Raw genomic sequence first — 17,373 nt, 5'->3', positions numbered from 1 at the left:
CGGGCACCTGTCGCCGGTCCCGGCGCCCGTCAATCACCCGGCCCGCGGGGCGGGGCGCGGGCCGGGCCGGAACCGCGAGGAGGCCGCCCCGCCCGCTCGTCCCAGCCGGACCCGAGCTGCCCTGCGCGACTGCGCCGTCCTTCCCCGCCTCCCACCTCTTTTCTGCGAGCATCTGCCCGCAGAGGAACAGATGTGGGCACCTGCGGTGACAGGCCGCATATGTTCCATCCTATTCACAGGCATTCAGACGTGGCTACAATGAGCGGCCTTTGTGCGCACAGTCACTAAATATATTAATCTGCACTCCCCAGAGCACCGGGCTGTTTAATTTTTCACTAGCAATAACATCTGATCTAATCCTTAAATCGGCTCCCAAAAGCCTGCCCTCCCGCCCTCCTTTTTTTCCTCTTTCTCCCCACCCCCTCCCGAAAAACGTGTGAAGCTATTCAACCTTCCACCTGTTGCCTGCTGAACTGGGCGTGGGTTCCTGCAGCATCTGATGTCGGTCGGGGCAGGGGGTGGAGGTGGGATTGGGGGCGGGCGGGGGCGACTGTGCGGGTGATGCTGCCTGGCCACATGGGCACCGCCAGGGCCTGTGTACCAGAAGGAAAGTAAGCGCAACGTGCGAGGGTGGCTCCCGAATGTTGGGCAAACAAAGAACGATGATTATTAAACAGCTTCCAAAGCAGCCCAGCATTCCCATCCTCTCCGTGGAAGCGCCTTGAAAATGTACACGTTCCCATTTATCTTTTTGTTTATTAAACTCTGATGGTCATTATAAACACTGGTCAATAGGCCACACAGCCAAAAGGTAACATAAATTTCAGATGTACGACTTAGATTTTTTTTAGCGATTTTGTTGCATGACTCTTTTATCTTAGCATCCCGTATTCTGTTTTGGTTTGTTTTCGGTCACAATGAGTCCCTTAGTGCCATTGTGGGTGTCACAATGCAGACGGACATCGGGCTGTGAATGAAGACAGAGGCAGTTTAAACAAACCAAGCTCTTTCTTTCCTTTCCGTCCATTGTACTATGAATGGGCCTTCTGCATTCGGCTGCTAGGAGACGGCTTTGCAAAGCCCTACTCCAGTAAATGGGCTGGAGAGAAAGGGACCCCAATAAACAGCCTAAGTATTGGAGAAAAAAGGGGGACAAGTTTAGGCAAATGTTTTTCCACCTTCGCATCAACACCTTTCCTAATCTCAAACCGTAAGACATACTTTCCAGCAGTTTCCCTCCTTCTTGTCACTGTAATTCTTACTCCCCAACCCCACCCCCCACACCTCCTAGGAGACGCAGAGTGGGGACAGCACTGGCTCACCATTGAGATCTGTTTCCAAATGCTGCTTTGTCTCAGGAAAGTAGAATGGGGCATGGGGCTGTTTATCAGTCATCATCGCTAATAACTAAGGATTGCAAACTGCTCTCAAAATGAATGCCTGGAGGTGTTGCTAGGTAAGTAGGGGCAGGGTTGGTGAGTCTGTATATTTAAGGAACAATCATGAACTATGAATTGTTTTCGTGGTAGTTGGAACTGTTCTTATTAACATAGGTAGGTTAACTGAAGCAAGAAACATAGCTGTTTTCAGGTCAAGGGCCCAGCTCGAGTACATTAGGGAATGACCCACCACCACCACCCGCGTTTCTCAGGGGCTAGAACGAAGTCATAGGCCACCACCGACCCAAACGCAGTCAAGGGAAATGGGAGAACCACGACTGGCTTATCTCAATCACAGTTCACAGCTGGGGCGACTGTCAGACCCAAAGCACATGGCAATGAGAAGGCCAGTTCATTTAGTCATGTATTCATTCATCCACTCACTGCTCAAGGGGCTGGAGATCCAGAGTGAAATCAGACCTGCTTCCTGCCACTAGTTGAGTAGTACAAGTAGAGAAGTGTCGCTTGGTCTTTTATTTTCGGAAAGAGTTTTTGTAGGATTAATATGTCTTCCTTCAATGTTTGAATAGAACTCACCAGTGAGACGACCTGGGTCTGGAATTTTCTTTTTTGGAAGATTTTTACTTACAAATTCAACTTAATATAGGGTTTAAGAAATATAGGGTTACTCAGATTTCCTATTTTTTCTTTGGTCAGGTTTGGTAATTCATATGGTTCAAGGAATTTCTTCATCTCATCTAAAAATGTTCAAATAGTCTCCTTTTTACCCTTTGGTGTTAGTAAAATCTGTGATACCATCCTCCATCCTTATTACGGGTAATCCGTGTCTCCTATCCTTCTATCATGATCAGTACAGCTATGGGTTTATCAGCTTAATTGATCTTATCAAAGAACAGTCTTCTTTCAGAATCTCCATCCTTCACTGCCTGTTGCCTAATGTCTAAAAATAGTAATCTCATATATTTTATCTAGTTTTCTAGTTGTTTACAGTGGAAGGACAAGTTCTGTAGGAATTATTCCTTCATGCACAGAAGCTGAAAATTACGATACTTCTGGCTGCAAATAGCAGAAAACCCTAATATTCTTAACTGTAAGGAAAAGACATCATCTCATAGAATGAGGAGGTAGAGTGGTTTTAGTTAACTTCTGGCTCAACCATGTCGTCAAGGCACAATGTGCCCTCCATCTTTCTGCCCCACCTTTCCTGTCTTGCTGGCTTCCAACATGGGTTAGCTCTCTCTGGTGACTGCATGAAGCCTGCAGGGATCCAAGAAGTCACAAACAGACACAAGGATGGCCAGTAGAGGAAGAGGACAATTTCTTTCTATATGATGCTCTTTTGTCAGTGATAAAACAATTCTGTAATATTTAATGTGGATCTGCCATGTAGAAGTCGGTATGTTTTAACGGTTGTAGCTTTTTTTCTTTCCCAGTTTTTGGGAAACATTTTACTCTCCCTTAATTCCCAACTTCTCCCTACTTTCAACCTACAGTTTTCTATTTTTCTTCCTTTCTTTTTGTCCCTGTTTTTCTCTCTTATGTAAATCCTTCACCCCCTGTTTTTAGATTCTCCCATGAACTGATAAATCTGATGTGTACAGTAGGGCACAGGAAAGTGTCTATAGGTGGTATGAAACAGAAGGTGGGGAAAAGGATGTGAAGAGTCTCTTGTAAATCTTTGTGCTCCTTTTACACTGATTTCTATGTACAACTTTTCCTTTAGTATCCTAGGAAAGAGACCTGGAAGTAATCTTTGGCTCTTCCTTTCCTTCACTGTAGTGTATGGTAGTCGTAAAAAATTTTAAGAAGCCATTAGAATTTAGACAGATTCGAGTTTGAGTAATAATTGTGCCACTTACTACCATTGTCCTAGTTACTTAATCACTTTTTAAAACTTGTAATATTTTCCTTTTATCAAAGTAATATACTTACAGATTTTAAAATTCAAATAGTACTTCTAGATTTACAAAAAACAGCAATTTCCTACATCACGCATTCCCACTCCCAATTCTTTCCTTTCTAACTCGTAGCTACTTCTTTTGAAATTTATTCATATTTTAAAAAAACTTTCTAATGCTATGTCTTTTTCAGTTGTGTACATTGTCTATGGACTTCCTAACTCTAGAAGATGAAGGTTTAACACTTCCACCTGATTTCCTAGACACATGCATGTTTATGAACGCATAGAAGATCACCTCCCATTTTTTCAAAAATAATTATAGTACCCTTTTGATTAAATTACCATTCAGCATTTACCTCATTAAAATTATGGAATCATTATTCACAGCTGAGGCATATGCTACGATTACGTTTTCTTTTTTGTACAATTTTGTCTTTACTGGATTCAACAATTGCCGAATTTATTTGCTTATTGACTTTTCTATGTACCTATTACATATTGTCACCAAACCCTGAAGATCTCCTTTTAAAACACTCAAACAGGGCTTCCCTGGTGGCGCAGTGGGTAAGAATCCACTTGCCAATGCAGGGGACATGGGTTCAAGCCTTGGTCCGGGAAGATCCCACATGCCGCGGAGCAACTAAACCCGTGCGCCACAACTACTGAACCTGCGCTCTAGAGCCCGCGAGCCACAACTACTGAAGCCCGCACGCCTAGAGCCCGTGCTCCGCAACAAGAGAAGCCACCGCAATGAGAAGCCCGTGCACCGCAACAAAGAGTAGCCCCCGCTCACTGCAACTAGAGAAAGCCCGTGCTCAGCAATGAAGACCCAACACAGCCAAAAATAAATAAATAAATAAAATAAATTAAAACAAACAAACAAGAAAACACTCAAACACCTCAGGCATTCCATGGACTGGCTTTTTCCTGGAGATGTGTCTCTAGCTTTCTCCTGGGATTTCCCACCTCTCTCTTCACTTGGATTCCCTACTGTCTGGGTCCTAAATATTCCTTTTTCTTGGCCTCTTAGTTTTGGAGAATATCCTCCAGCAGGTATCTGAGATAAAGTATTTGGTAGAAAATATTTTTGAGCTGCATATCTGAAAATATTCTACCCTCACAATTATAACTAATATTTTGATTTTGAGTAGAATTCCACGTTAGAATTATTTTCTTCAGAATTTTGAAATTTAGTGCTCCACTGAATTTCAGTTTCCTGTAATTCTATTGAGACTTTCCATGCCATCCTGGTTTCCAATCCCTAAATGTGACATTTCTGTTTTTCCTTATGGAAAATCTTTAAGGTCCTTTCTCTGCCCCTGGTGTCCTGACATTTTTTTTTTTAATTGTTTTGTGGGGTTTAGGCATTGAGATTTTTTTTTTAATTAATTAATTTATTTATTTATTTTTGGCTGTGTTGGGTCTTCGTTTCTGTGCCAGGGCTTTCTCTAGTTGCAGCAAGTGGGGGCCACTCTTCATCGCGGTGCGTGGACCTCTCACTATCGTGGCCTCTCTTGTTGCGGAGCACAGGCTCCAGACGCGCAGGCTCAGTAGTTGTGGCTCACGGGCCTAGTTGATCCGTGGCATGTGGGATCTTCCCAGACCAGGGCTCGAACCCGTGTCCCCTGCATTAGCAGGCAGATTCTCAACCACCGCGCCACCAGGGAAGCCCCTGTCCTGACATTTTGTGATGATGTGCCTTCATGTGGATCATCGTAAGTTTGTTGTGCTGGGCGTTTGGTGGGTCCTTTCCATATGAGAACATGTCTTTTAGATCTGGGAACTGTTCTTGAATTATTGCTTGAATAATGTCCTCTACTTCATTTTTCTGTCCTCTATCCTGTAACTCCTATTTTTCAGATGTCAAACTTCTTAATCTTCTAATTTTCTTATGTCTTTCTCTTTCTCCATCTTTTTCTCTTCTGTTATGAGAGATATCAAATTTATCTTCTCTTTTATCAGTTTTTAAGTTTAAACTACTGCTTTTTTAATTTTCAAGAGCACATTTTCTGAATGTTCTTTTATATACTTTTTTTCCTTTCCCTGGTATATGATCTTCAGAGACTGCAGATCATGAAGTTTTTCATAATAGTTTTCCTCTTCCTAGTTTGTTTGTTCCCTTTTTTGCTGTCTTCCTCCAACGTCTGTTGGCCTTGGTCATCTGTGCATATTTAGGAGGGGCAGAGCCAAGTGCCGCCGAGTGGCAGGGCTCACACAGGGCGGTGAGTAGGGCTGTGGTCGGCCTGCCTCCTCTGCCTCCACGGTCTGGCTCCAGGGGTCTGCGCTGTCTGTCTGTGTGAGGCTCCTGCTCCTACAGTCCGGGATGCCTGGCTTCTCCCTCACACCACCTGAATCCCTACCTCCATCGCTCTCCTCCGTTTGCCCCTCTGCCCACAAGTCCTCCTTCTTCTAATCCTGCCTCAGGCCCCACCCGCCCTTCCAGGCTCAGCTCTCACATTGTCTCCTTGCTGCCTTCTTCATCCACGTGTTCTAAGACTTTATGTTTCACTTGTTCCCTGATACCTGAAGTGTGTGTTTGTCTCCCCAACCACCCGCGCACTCAAGGTTCGAGACCATTTCACATACTGTTGGTGTGACCCTATGGCACCCAGCAAGTATTAGGTGCTGAGCGCTCTTTATTGATTTTAGAAAAAAATATCAACAGGAAATGAAAGCCTTGTATGCCGAATGAAGAGATGGCTTCCCAAATTATTTAATACATACATATGGTGTCACTTCAATTTGGTAATGCTTTTTTTTTTTTTTTTTTTTGGTGGGAGGGCGGGTAGATCTTAGTTCTCTGACCAGGGATCGAACCCATGCCACCTGCAGTGGAAGCTGAGTCCTAACCACTGGACCACCAGGGAATTCCCATCAATTTGGTAATGCTTTTTGAGTGCTTGATCTGCAAGAGACTCTGCAGGAACAATATTTGACCATCTTATTTCCCTGATGGAAGCCTCCAGCTCCCTGGGGCTTGCAGCAGCCCTCCTGAAATATGTCATGTGTAAAGATAGGTTTTGAGATGCATCTTAAATAACTTGATATCATTAATTGAAGTTTGTCAAGTATTTACTTAAAAAATAAGTTAGATTGGTTTCAAAGTTATTCTTCTGTCATAACACTTGGCTACCAAAATGTTCTCTTGGTTGTATAGAAAAGGGTGGCGTTGTGACTAGAGGAATGGGAATTGTGTATAATCTGAAGCCTGCCTATCTCCCAGCCCAGGGGAGCATGTCCTTAATGGGAACCTTACTGGCCTTAAAGCAGATGCAGAAACAAAGTCGAGGCGGTGGCTTCCAGAGTCCAAACTCCTTAACGTGAGACGCAGACACCGCACGACCAGGCAAGCGCGTCCTCGCTTCCTCCCCTCCTCCACTGCCGTGGCTGCCCGCCCCGGAGCTCTCATGCCCCGTTCCAGACCGCAAGCCTGCTCACTAAAACTGTGGGCTCCAGAACAGTTCGGGTGGCCGCCGCCGTCACAGCAATGCTAGCAAGGCTCCTCTCTACCTAGTGCTTGCTGTGCTCTGCTGTGTCCTTGGTCAGCCCGCGCTGGGGAGCGCCGCCCTCCTCCAGACAGTACAGACACCGAGGCCCAGGGTCGAGGTGGACAGCGCGCCAAGGTCCCTTGGCTGGAAAATCCACCCGTTCCGGACCCCCGGCCGCCTGCCTCCTGCGGGGCCCGGGCTCAGGGCCAGCCTGCCGTCTCCTAGCAGCCCGCACCGCCCTCCCGGCGCTCATCCGCCAAACTGCGGCGTCAAGGCCCAGGCTCGCGTGTCCGCACCACCAGTGGCCCAAAGCGCCAGCGGGTGAGCCAGCGGCAGCCGAGCGAGGCGTGACCCCGACCTCCACGCACCGCGCGGTTTCCGAGGCAACGGGCGCTACGCCTGCGCATCTCGCTCCCCGGCGCCTGTGGGGCCCGGCCGCGCAGGCCCCGCCCACCGAGCGGGCGGGGCGGTCTCTCGGGCGGAAACGCCCGAGCGGAAGCGGAAGTGCGCGGCGGCTGCGACGGGCCGAGGTTTGTGCGGGCGCGTCTCCGGCTGTGCTGGCGCATCTCTAGGTAGGGCCGGGCCTGCGGGGCCAGCGCGTCTGGGCCGCTCTCGGCCGTCGCGTCGGCGCGGCGGCTGCGCTCGTGGTTCTGCGCCGTCGCGGTCCCTGGGCCGCGTCTCCCTCACCGCATGTCCCCACAGCCGTGCGCCCTGCCTGCTCTTCCCGGTGCCGCTTTGGCCCGACTCCTCCCCGGAAAGAGGTGTGCAGTTCCGGGTCGCCGTGTGGTCCCTGTTGGCCGTAGGGAGGCGTCCTCTGACCTTTGCACTTGGCGTCTCCGAACTTGGGCGCCTTCCCCAGTGACCCGGCTGTTCTGAGCCGGGACCGTGGCACCCAGCAAGCACCATGCCCTCCGGGGAATAAAGGCTGGCGGGATGACGCCTAGGTGGCTGAGAGGATGATTTGTCCATGTCGGCCAAGGAGGGGCCAGAAGTTTCTATACGGGGGGGGGATTCCAGTTTAGTTTCGAATAAGTGGGAGTTGGGAGGTGCTGAGGGGCAAGAAGCCATTCATTCCTTCAGAGGGAGCAGAATGCTCAAGACCTGCAGGTTTGAGACTGCCTGACATATTCTGGGAGAGACAGGGTGCTAGAGCTGGGGATGGCAGGAAACTCAGGGGAATTGGGAACAGGGAAGTGATGTGATCGGATCGTAGTGTTAAAAGAGTCATCTGGCAGGCGTAGGGATGGTGGTGCTGGGTGACTGCATGTGATAAGAGGGCTTTTGCAGCCATTTAAGGAAGAAGTTTTAGGAATGAAAACCTGGAAATGGTAGTGGGGAGAACTTGGAGGTGAGTTTGATGGGGAAAAAGTGAGGCCGTGGTATTTCCAGTGACTTCCACATTTTTGGCTTGAGCGCTTGAGTAGGTGATGCAGAGAATGAGAACCACAGAATGGGGACAGGTCTGCAGCATCAGGTTTTTCACCTGTCGCCTCCCAAATGTATTACGCTCTGGTTCCTCCGTGTCTGGTGTCCTCCTCCTGTTTTGTCCTCCATCTCTGTCATTTCTGAATCGTGGCCTCCCATCCTCATGTGCTCTGTGGCCTGCCCACGTTTGGGCCTTTCTGTTAGGAGCTACCACTCCTGCACCATCACAGCCTTCACACATTCTCTATGTGTCGATTTCCCCATCACCGCATCTCTGCCATCTCTAAGCTCTGCCGTAGGGGTTTTCCCCCAACCTGGCCGTCTCTCCCTCCCAGGACTGCAGTGGTGCATTCCTTATAGGTTGTGTTCAAGGAAAGCAGTGAGAACACCTTGGCTGTGTCAGGTCGCACACTACTCATCTCCACACATACCGTTTCCTGACCACCTTACCTCCCAGTTTCTTTGTGTAATTTCCAACAGGCATGTCTATCTTCCAGACATGGAAATCTCTAATCACTTCTGGCCCTCAGTTTTCTCGTCTGTGAACTGAGAAGACCGCAGTAGGTGTTGGTGGAGGTCACTTACAGTTTTTACTATTCTGAGGTTCTCCCTACTCCCTGAGCCTGAATCAGTGTCATTTATGGGGCAGGTTTACTGTAAAGCTAATGAAGTTCAGGCTTCAGGGTCCTCGCTTTCACAGGCCCCTTCCAAGGCACTGGGAAGGACCTCAGTGGTCTTGTGTTTATAATTTTGTATTTTTTATTTTTATTTATTTATTTTTAAAAATTTATTTATTTTTGGCTGTGTTGGGTCTTCGTTGCTGTGCGCAAGCTTTCTCTAGTTGCGGCGAGCGGGGGCTACTCTTTGTTGCGGTGCGCGGGCTTCTCACTGCAGTGGCTTCTCTTGTTGCGGAGCACGGGCTCTAGGCGTGCGGGCTTCAGTAGTTGTGGCTCGCGGACTCTAGAGCGCAGGCTCAATAGTTGTGGCTCATGGGCTTTGTTGCTCTGCAGCATGTGGGATCTTCCCGGACCAGGGATCAAACCCATGTCCCCTGCATTGGCAAGCGAATTCTTAACCACTGCGCCACCAGGGAAGTCCCATAATAGTGTATTCTTTTTTAGAAGAGGGACCTCAAATTATATGTTTCAGGCCCTACAGTACTTGGATCCCTACGAAACTGGCCATTAGTCATATCCTGCTGTCTTGGTTCTTGTGTTCTTGTCCTTCAGACTTTCCCCTCCCCACCTCCTAGTCCTCCTTGTGTGTGCCTCTTATTGAGGCTTAGAGAGAAAATATGAATGAATGGAACTGGTCAAATTCCTGCTGTAACCTGGCTTTGGTTTGCTCTTGGGTCAGGAAGAGAGGTGTCAGATTGGCAACTTAGCACTGTGGGCAGAATCTTCACAGCAGTGCATGTATTTGATTTGCTTGTGTGCTGGGTTGCCATCTCTTTCAAGAAAAGGTTGAAAGTAAGAAGGGAAGTCCACTTAATTGAGATCATAAAAGCAACTCTTATCTGTGTGGAAACTAGAATCATACACTGGAACTTCATTCAGAGGAATTAATCGCATCCTTATTTTATTAGTTTGAAAGTGAGGCAACCCTTATGCTATCAGTTACTTTTATAGAGCTTTATAATAAGTGTGAATAACTTTTACATTTTCATTTGCTTTTAGAAGCAAATTTCTGTTTCTTTACAAGGTGTTCTGTTGGAAAAGTCTTCAGAGTTAAAACATGTTATTTAAGGTTTAAATTATTTATATAAATATAATAAGATACTTCTAAAGGATTTTATAGTAGTAGTTTAAAATCTGCCAAATTGAGAGGTAAATCATTATCTTATTTCTACAAATAAGGAAATCAGTGATGTACAAAGAGAGTCAGTGATTTGTCTTCAGTCAGCCAGTAAATCAGGGCCATTGCTAGCTAAAAAAGCCAGGTCCTAAGCACTCTTTTCCTTATAAAAACGTATGGTCCAGAGAAGGAGGAGTCCATTTAAGTCAGCTCTTACTGTCGAATGCTTACTACAGCGTGGACCGAGTTTATACTTCCCCATACCTGTCCAGCTGCACGCCCGTGTGCATGCTAGGCTGTAGAAAGTACACAGCCGAGATGGATGCTTTCCCCATCAGTTCTTGAGCCCGAAGAATCAACTCAGTACAGATTCGTGTAAGTTACTGTAAGTCATTTATAATAAAGCGGTTGGCAACCAGGACAAGGGGACAGTAAGTCTTTGAACAGCAGAGTTTGCTGGATAGTTCAGTTTTGGATTTTTGCCCATTAAGCACCAAAATTTCACATTTAGGATGGAAATCTTTCTAAAATAGAGTATTTCCCTGCTTTTTAAATTTTTTTTAAATTTTTAAAAACATTTTTTAAATTAAAAAAAATTTTTTATTTTTAAATTAAAAAAAAAATTTTTTTTTTTTTTTTTGGCCACACCACAACAGCTTGCGGGATCTTACCCCAGGCCCCCTGCAGTGGAAGCGCACAGTCCTAACCGCTGGAGCCATTCCCTACTTTCTTAATAGAGTGTGCTAAATGTGATATGAACTTTCCCTAACCCCTGTGATATGATCTCAAGTCAACATTTTAAACATAAAATTTGTGATGCAAACGGTGTTCGGGCTCGTTGAGGCACATACAACTGTTCTCCCTGTTATTTGTTTGGAGTTTTTATGTCTTTCGGCCGCTTTCAGTTTTTCTGTCCCTTTGCTTTCCCCAGGTCAGCTGTTAGAGGCTCTGACCCTTGTCACTATGTGCATGCCTGCAAATGCCCTTTCCATACTTTTCTCTACTGTGGACTTAGGAGCTAATTGTTAGAACTATGGAGAAGAAGAATTTATAGATGATAAATCAGAGCCTGAGAAGTCGTTTATGAATAAATTATTTCAGTTTTACTTGTGAATTTTAAAATTTTTATTGGAGTCTTATCCTAAATTCTGGATACATGAGGCGTAAGTTTTGGTAGGTGGCAGACATTTTCCTTTTCTATGTTCGTTGACTTGAAGGGGTTTTGTAGCGCTGCAGTCGGGTGGGGAAAGGCCCAGGGTCCAGCCTTCTGGGTTGCTCCTTCAGTGCAGATGTTCTGTTGGGCCCCCGGGGCTGGGAGGACCTTCAGAAAGGAGCGCCCTGGGCTAAGCGCGTGCCCCGCAGGCTGACTCTGCCACGCGAGTTGGTGTTCCGCGCGTGCCGGCCGCCAGATCGCTCTGCAGTGCAGTGTTGGGGTGGGGGCTCCCCTGGTGAGAGGAACCGGCTTCGGGGGCAGGTGGATCCAAATCCCGGCCTTGCCGTTGCTGTTTGTGCCCTCAGGCAGGTGACTGAGCAGCACACCCTGCCGGCGGCCGCCATTCCTAACCTTCGTCGCTGGCGGGCGCGCCCCACAGTGACGTCTGAACAAAACTTGATAGCGTGCCAGCGGGACGAGAGGGGTGTCTGCCGTGGGGCTTGTAGAATAAGCTGCACGTATTTAAAGTGTACGGCTTGGTGCGTTTTGACATGTGTTTGCGCACCCCCAGGCTTGCTTCTTTCCTGACGGACCCTGAGCCTTTGCTCCCTCTTTCAAGGTGCATGTCTTAGGGACTTTGTCTTGCTCGTTGCTGTGCCCACAGCTGCTAGATCTTTGGTGTATGGGGGGGGGGGGTGGAGGAGCAGAAGAGCCTCTCTGTACCCTCCTTTGTATTTTGCAGCAGGAAACAGGGCTCTGCCTCCCTGCAGTGTTGGGGTTCTTCCACATCCACGTGAGGGAGGGTGCTGGGCGGTGCCCGGGGTAGCTGGTTTTCTCCAGTCCGGCCTGCCTCTCTCCCTCCTCCGCAGCACAGGCAGGGCAGTGCTTCTAAAAAGCGCTTGCTTAAGAGCCCTGAGCAGCATCTGCTTTCCATTAGGATGCAGTGTACACGTGCGTGCGGCTGTGGAGACTGGTCGCTGCGCCTCTTCATCTCTCCAGACTTCTTCCCTTACTGCAGAGGTTCTGGCCAGACTGAGGGGTTTTGTTTTTGTTTTTTTTTCCCCCATTTTCCATGTTGAAGAACACATTTATGATACAGTAAATAAAGTTGCAGGTTAAACTACCTAATAGAACAGATATTTTAAGCACCTTAGAAACACTGATTTAATAATAAAAAAGACACCTTATGGACTTAAAAAAGATTCATCCCTTATTCCTCTCGCTCACGCCCCCCGTCCGCCTGCTCTCCCCCTCCCTCTGGCTGTGCCTGCCGGCTCTTCTGCCTCATGTCAGGGCCGCTTGGCGTGCCCTTCCTCGGGAGGGCCGTCTCGGATCCCAGGTCTGGGTTGGGTCTTCCTGCTGAATATTACACACGCTCTCTGCTTTTCTCTGCCCTATAGTAATACCCAAGTGATCATTGCTTGTTGGAGGTTTTCCTGCTGGAGCATAAGCTGCCAGAAGGCAGGGACCCTAATCTGTCTTAGTCATAGCTCCACGTCTGCTGTAGCGATGACAAAGGTAGTTGCTGAATGAATAAACCCGATTTATGTCTAAATAAAGTTACCTGGTGTCACTGAGGAGGAGTAAGTGTGAATGAGTTACAGCTACAGTTGGGGAAAAATGACCAATATGTGCTTTTGCGTTGACTCAGCAGTTTCACATCTAAGATTAATCCCAAGGAAATGATCAGAGATAGTGTGTTCAGAGATGTGTATTCACTGATGTGATTGACGTTCTTATTTATGGCATGCAGCATTGGAAATGAATGTTCAACAGTAGGGTTAAATAACTCCTATTATGTCTACATGGTGCATCCATTAAAAGTGACACTGCAGGAGAAGGTTAACGTTATGACTTGGCAATATATTCATAATAAACTAAGACACAGAAGTAGATCATAGAAAAGCATGATCCCAATTTTTAGTAACAATGAATAATTTAAAAAACTAGAAATACGTACTCAAATGTTTGTTGTAGTCATCCTTGGAAGATGAGATTATGGGTAGTTTTTTTTCTTTTTGTGCTGTCCTTAATTTCTGCAAAGAACATGGCGACTTTTTTTTTCATGGCTACTTTTTTAATCAGAAAAAAAAATTTTATAAATAAGTACGTTCCTGATATTAAAAAGTAATATAGGTAGTAAAAATCATAAATACAGTAAAGCCTGACTAAAATTTATATGGCTTTGTTTTAAATTTTGAGATAATTTAATAATTTTGACTTGTGCTGGGCTTATTTCACTAAACTTTAGCAACTAATGAAAAATGTTTGATGACCAAATTTATGATATAAATAAAATTGCATCACAACAATTGAGTCTTATAAACCTCATTTTGCATATAAGAAGAATGAAGTAACTTGCTCCAAGATTCACTGCTAGTGCGTGGAGGTTAGAATTTCAACTGAGCTCAGTTTTGTTGTAGAGCCTTCCCTTCTGTCAGCAGTGCTGTGCTGCCCAGTGTTCTGTCTTTTTCCCTAGGACGCAGCCAGGAGGGGTTGAGCTCCCAACTCCATCTGCCACGCACGGTTTTCTGAATGTTGGCGTCAGTGGTCATGGCCAGACTGTGGTCCAGAGGGTCCTCCAGGGAGGGCACCCTGAGTCTGGAGTCGTGACGGCTGTGGGCTTTCCATTTCTACTTTGAATAAACTTTATTGAGGTTGGAGTTAGCGTTAAAACATCCCTCTGACACTTGTTAAGACAGTGAGAAGGACTCTCTTCAAGACTTGAGTGGGGAGAGAGGCGGGCTCAAGTTCGAACACAGCACAGACACCGGGGGATTGAGAGCCTGCAGCAGAGGGAGGGCCAGTGGGACCGGAGGGCGGGGGAGCAGCTAGACCCGATCTTGGGGAGGGTCACGTGTCAAGGGGGGGGGGGGTTGCTCAAGCTGACTCAGCAGGAATCTGGCTGAAATTGGTAAGGATGACCTTGCAGCTCAAGGTGGAGGCCTGTCGAGAAGAGGGCCCAGGAGCCTAAGTTTGGTCAAGGAGAGCGTGTTGGCCAGTAGTTCTGCGAGTCCCGTGTGGAGGCCTCTGACGCAGGGAGACCAGCCTGGGTGCAGCCCCCCCGGGACCACCCTCGGTGAACCGCTGCCCTGGCTGTGCATTCGTGAATTCCAGCAAACACTGGGCAGTTGCTGTGTATCGTGTGCTGGCCTGGGACACGTTTTCATCTCTGAATTTTCAGTCCCTGTTCTTACCCTGCTGTGTTGAAAGGGTCCCTGTAAGTTCCTCTTTTTAGCTGGGGCTAAGGGGGAGGAGAGGAGAGAGCAGACTTCAGACCCTCCACTTCAAGGTGTGAGGGGCCTCATGAGAGGGCCCAGGCCCAGGCAGCAGGTTACCACTGAGAGAACAATTGTCCAAGACTCAGACACGAAGCAACGGAAAAAGAGGACTGTATGTTCTTCACTGAATCCTGGGACATTGTCCAAGAGATCCTTCCAAGATTATTCAGTTTTCTAACAGAAGGTCCCTCTCTGTTTTACTTTGCTGTTTACTCTTCATGAGAGCTCAAACACTGTGATGTTACATGTTAACTTGTAGATTTTTGTCGTGTAGAGACATTATTTCTGTCTGATAAAGATCTATCCAAAGGTTATGGTTCTATTTCTGTAGGACATTAACCCAGTTCGTCTCCAACTTTAAAAAGCTCACTTTGGTTGGCCAGCTCTTCAGATGCGCTCGGAACTGGCTTCCTGTCTTACAGTCTCTTTCATTAATTTATATTTGCACGGGTTATGTCTTTTCACCTTTGAACATTATGCCTTGACACCTTTGGGATGCTGGAGGTGGCTCAAGGTGGCCGCAACTGCTGGTACTGGTTGCCTACAAACACTGCTCCATGGGGGTGTGTGCCCTGGGCTGTCCATGGGTCCAGTGTCCCTGTGTCCAGAGTGACTCTCCATGTGTAGCTTTTGACCCCGTTCTCTCAGTGGCAGATAGGGTGCATATGTGTTTTGCTGAGCCCTGCCTCTCTCTTCATTTCTCTAAGTGTGTGTCCGCTGAAAGACTGTGAATAAAGGAGCTTCTGGGCTTCTCTTTCCTTTTCTCTCCAGGCCTCATTTACTGGTAACCCAGTACATTGGGATTGGTCTGGGTGTAAGGAGAAGAGAGCCATTGCTAGGAGCGAGGCCTCCTCCCGTATCACACACTCTAGCTGCACTTGTGCGCCTGCTGCTGCGTCCTAAAATCTCCTGCACTGATGCTTTGTTTCCCGAACCAGTTGGTCAGCTACTCAAGGGCAGACTCTACTCTGTACTCCTTCTTTGCCCGCAGTCGGAGTCTATAAACTTGTTGATTCCTGATTTCTCTTTATGCGCTTTTGCCCTTTGATGCCTTTATCTATTTATTCTTTCACAAGGGCTTGCCAGGTCCTCATGTGCCGACACTGTGCTGGGTGTTCGGCATCTGACAGGGTGACATCTTCTGCCCTGAGGCCCGCATTAGTGCCTGTGACTCCCAGACTGTGTTTTGGGCAGTGGGCCTCCTACCTAGTGAGACGTAACTTTTGTTTTCCTTCCAGACAACAGTTATCTAGATAATGACAATTTCCTGTATAATTTGCAGGTAGAATAAATGAAATTTTATATATGTGTGTGTATATATACAGGTATAATTTTACAATATATATTATATAATCATATTATATGTGTTTGCAATCATCTTAAAAACTACCTTTAGAGTATATGCTGTTAGCAATAAAAGGCTTTAAAAAACAGAAGAAAGTTATTTAAAAAGGTGATATCCACAGACTTCTCTTTTTAAGCATCTCCTTTCACACCACACTGACTGCATTGATGGTGGGCTAACGCTGCATTAACGCTTTGAAGAGCCGAAGTGCCGGAAGGCATCCTCTAATGCCCAAGTCCCCAAACCTTTGCCTATCCAAAATTGTCTTTGTGAGTGCCATAGAAGAGCACATTGTAACATGACATTCCTGAGGTAATTTGTGATTCAAACTGTGAGAAATTGGCAGTGTGAAAGACAGGAGAAACCAGTACATGTTTAAAAAATAGTGAGCTTTTCACTACTGGGGTAAGCAAGGAGGAAAAACATTTGAATAAAATCAAAGCAGAGGCTGAGCCCGACCTCTTGCAGAATAAAGAGGGGAGTGTTTCAAGAAACTCAGTGTTGTCACTTGCAGTTTCAGTAGAAAAATGCTTGGAACAAAAATGTCTTCTTATCGGTGCGGGAAGGCAGCCAACGCAAATGTGGCAGAGCTGCTGCGCAAATGGACCCACGTCTGTGTGGGGTGGGAGTGAAGGCGGCGCCGGGGCTTGCCCTCCTGGCTCCGTCTCCACGTGGGCTTGGTGGGAGGGTCCTCAGCACCCCGCACGGAGCCTGGGGAAAGAAGCAGGCCTCCTCTCACCGTATAGAAGAGGCGGCCTCCCGCTGGGTAAGACCTACCTCGGATCCAGGATCCACTCGTCGTCCACAGACCTTGCCCTTTTTTTTTTTTTTTGAAATCCATTTTGGTATTTTGTACAGTCTGACATTGTGTTCTGAAACATATCTCCTTTCCACACCAGGCCCAGAGGGCCCGACTGGAGAACTACCTTATGGCTGAGATAATCATGTTATGAAGTCTATCGTCTGCTTCAGAAACACACACCTTCCCAAGATGAACCCAATGCTAGTAATAGGTCTACAGTGGTTTGGGGTATATGGATCCATTATGTGTAACAGCTTAATGAGCAAGGCCTCACTCAATTTCAACTTAAATGTGTGCTCTTTGTGTCCACTCAGTTTTTAGATGTTCTTTATTATTAATGGCTGTTAAACAGATAACTTCAAATTCTCTTTGGGGCAAGGGTCCATTAACAGGCAGCACATTCTTAAAAGATAAATCACGAGGGGGCCTTTTCCCAGCCTAGTAATTTATTTACTGAAATAGGGCTAATAGTTTTTTACCCGCCAGGGTTGTTGTGAAGAGCGGAGACGTGCCTTGAGTGCGCAGCGCTGTCTGGCAGGCAGTGGGCACAGACAGGACCTGTTACTGCTGTGCGTGGGCAGCCTGGGGCTCCGGCCCTCAGTCCCCAGCCTGGGAGAGGCACCATTCGCTCTTGTGCTGCTGTTTGCATAATAAGGGTTTTTTTGTTTTGTTTTATCGGAGGATGGGAAGCCCTGATGAAAAGAATAGGCCATTAAGATAAAAGATGTCTGACTACTGATGGATGTTACTGGCTATATTACACCTTTTCTTATGCGTAAGGACAT

The 17,373-nt window shown here is 46.9% G+C and overlaps 1 protein-coding gene across 10 annotated transcripts in view; it reads left to right on the top strand.

The window, feature by feature from the left end:
- The first annotated feature begins 7,282 nt into the window (after positions 1 to 7,282).
- The window catches only part of FAM120B (family with sequence similarity 120 member B), a 116,062-nt gene continuing 105,971 nt past the window's right edge, over positions 7,283 to 17,373 (top strand). For all 10 annotated transcript variants that reach the window (XR_009506093.1, XR_009506095.1, XR_009506094.1 and 7 more), the window contains exon 1: positions 7,283 to 7,360. The gene's annotated coding sequence lies outside the window, so the exon portion shown is untranslated. The remainder of the gene's footprint in view (positions 7,361 to 17,373) is intronic.

The sequence above is a fragment of the Balaenoptera ricei genome, chromosome 12, assembly GCF_028023285.1.
Source record: "Balaenoptera ricei isolate mBalRic1 chromosome 12, mBalRic1.hap2, whole genome shotgun sequence".
Classification (NCBI taxonomy): domain Eukaryota; kingdom Metazoa; phylum Chordata; class Mammalia; order Artiodactyla; family Balaenopteridae; genus Balaenoptera; species Balaenoptera ricei.
This window is presented reverse-complemented; position numbering and strand designations above follow the sequence as displayed.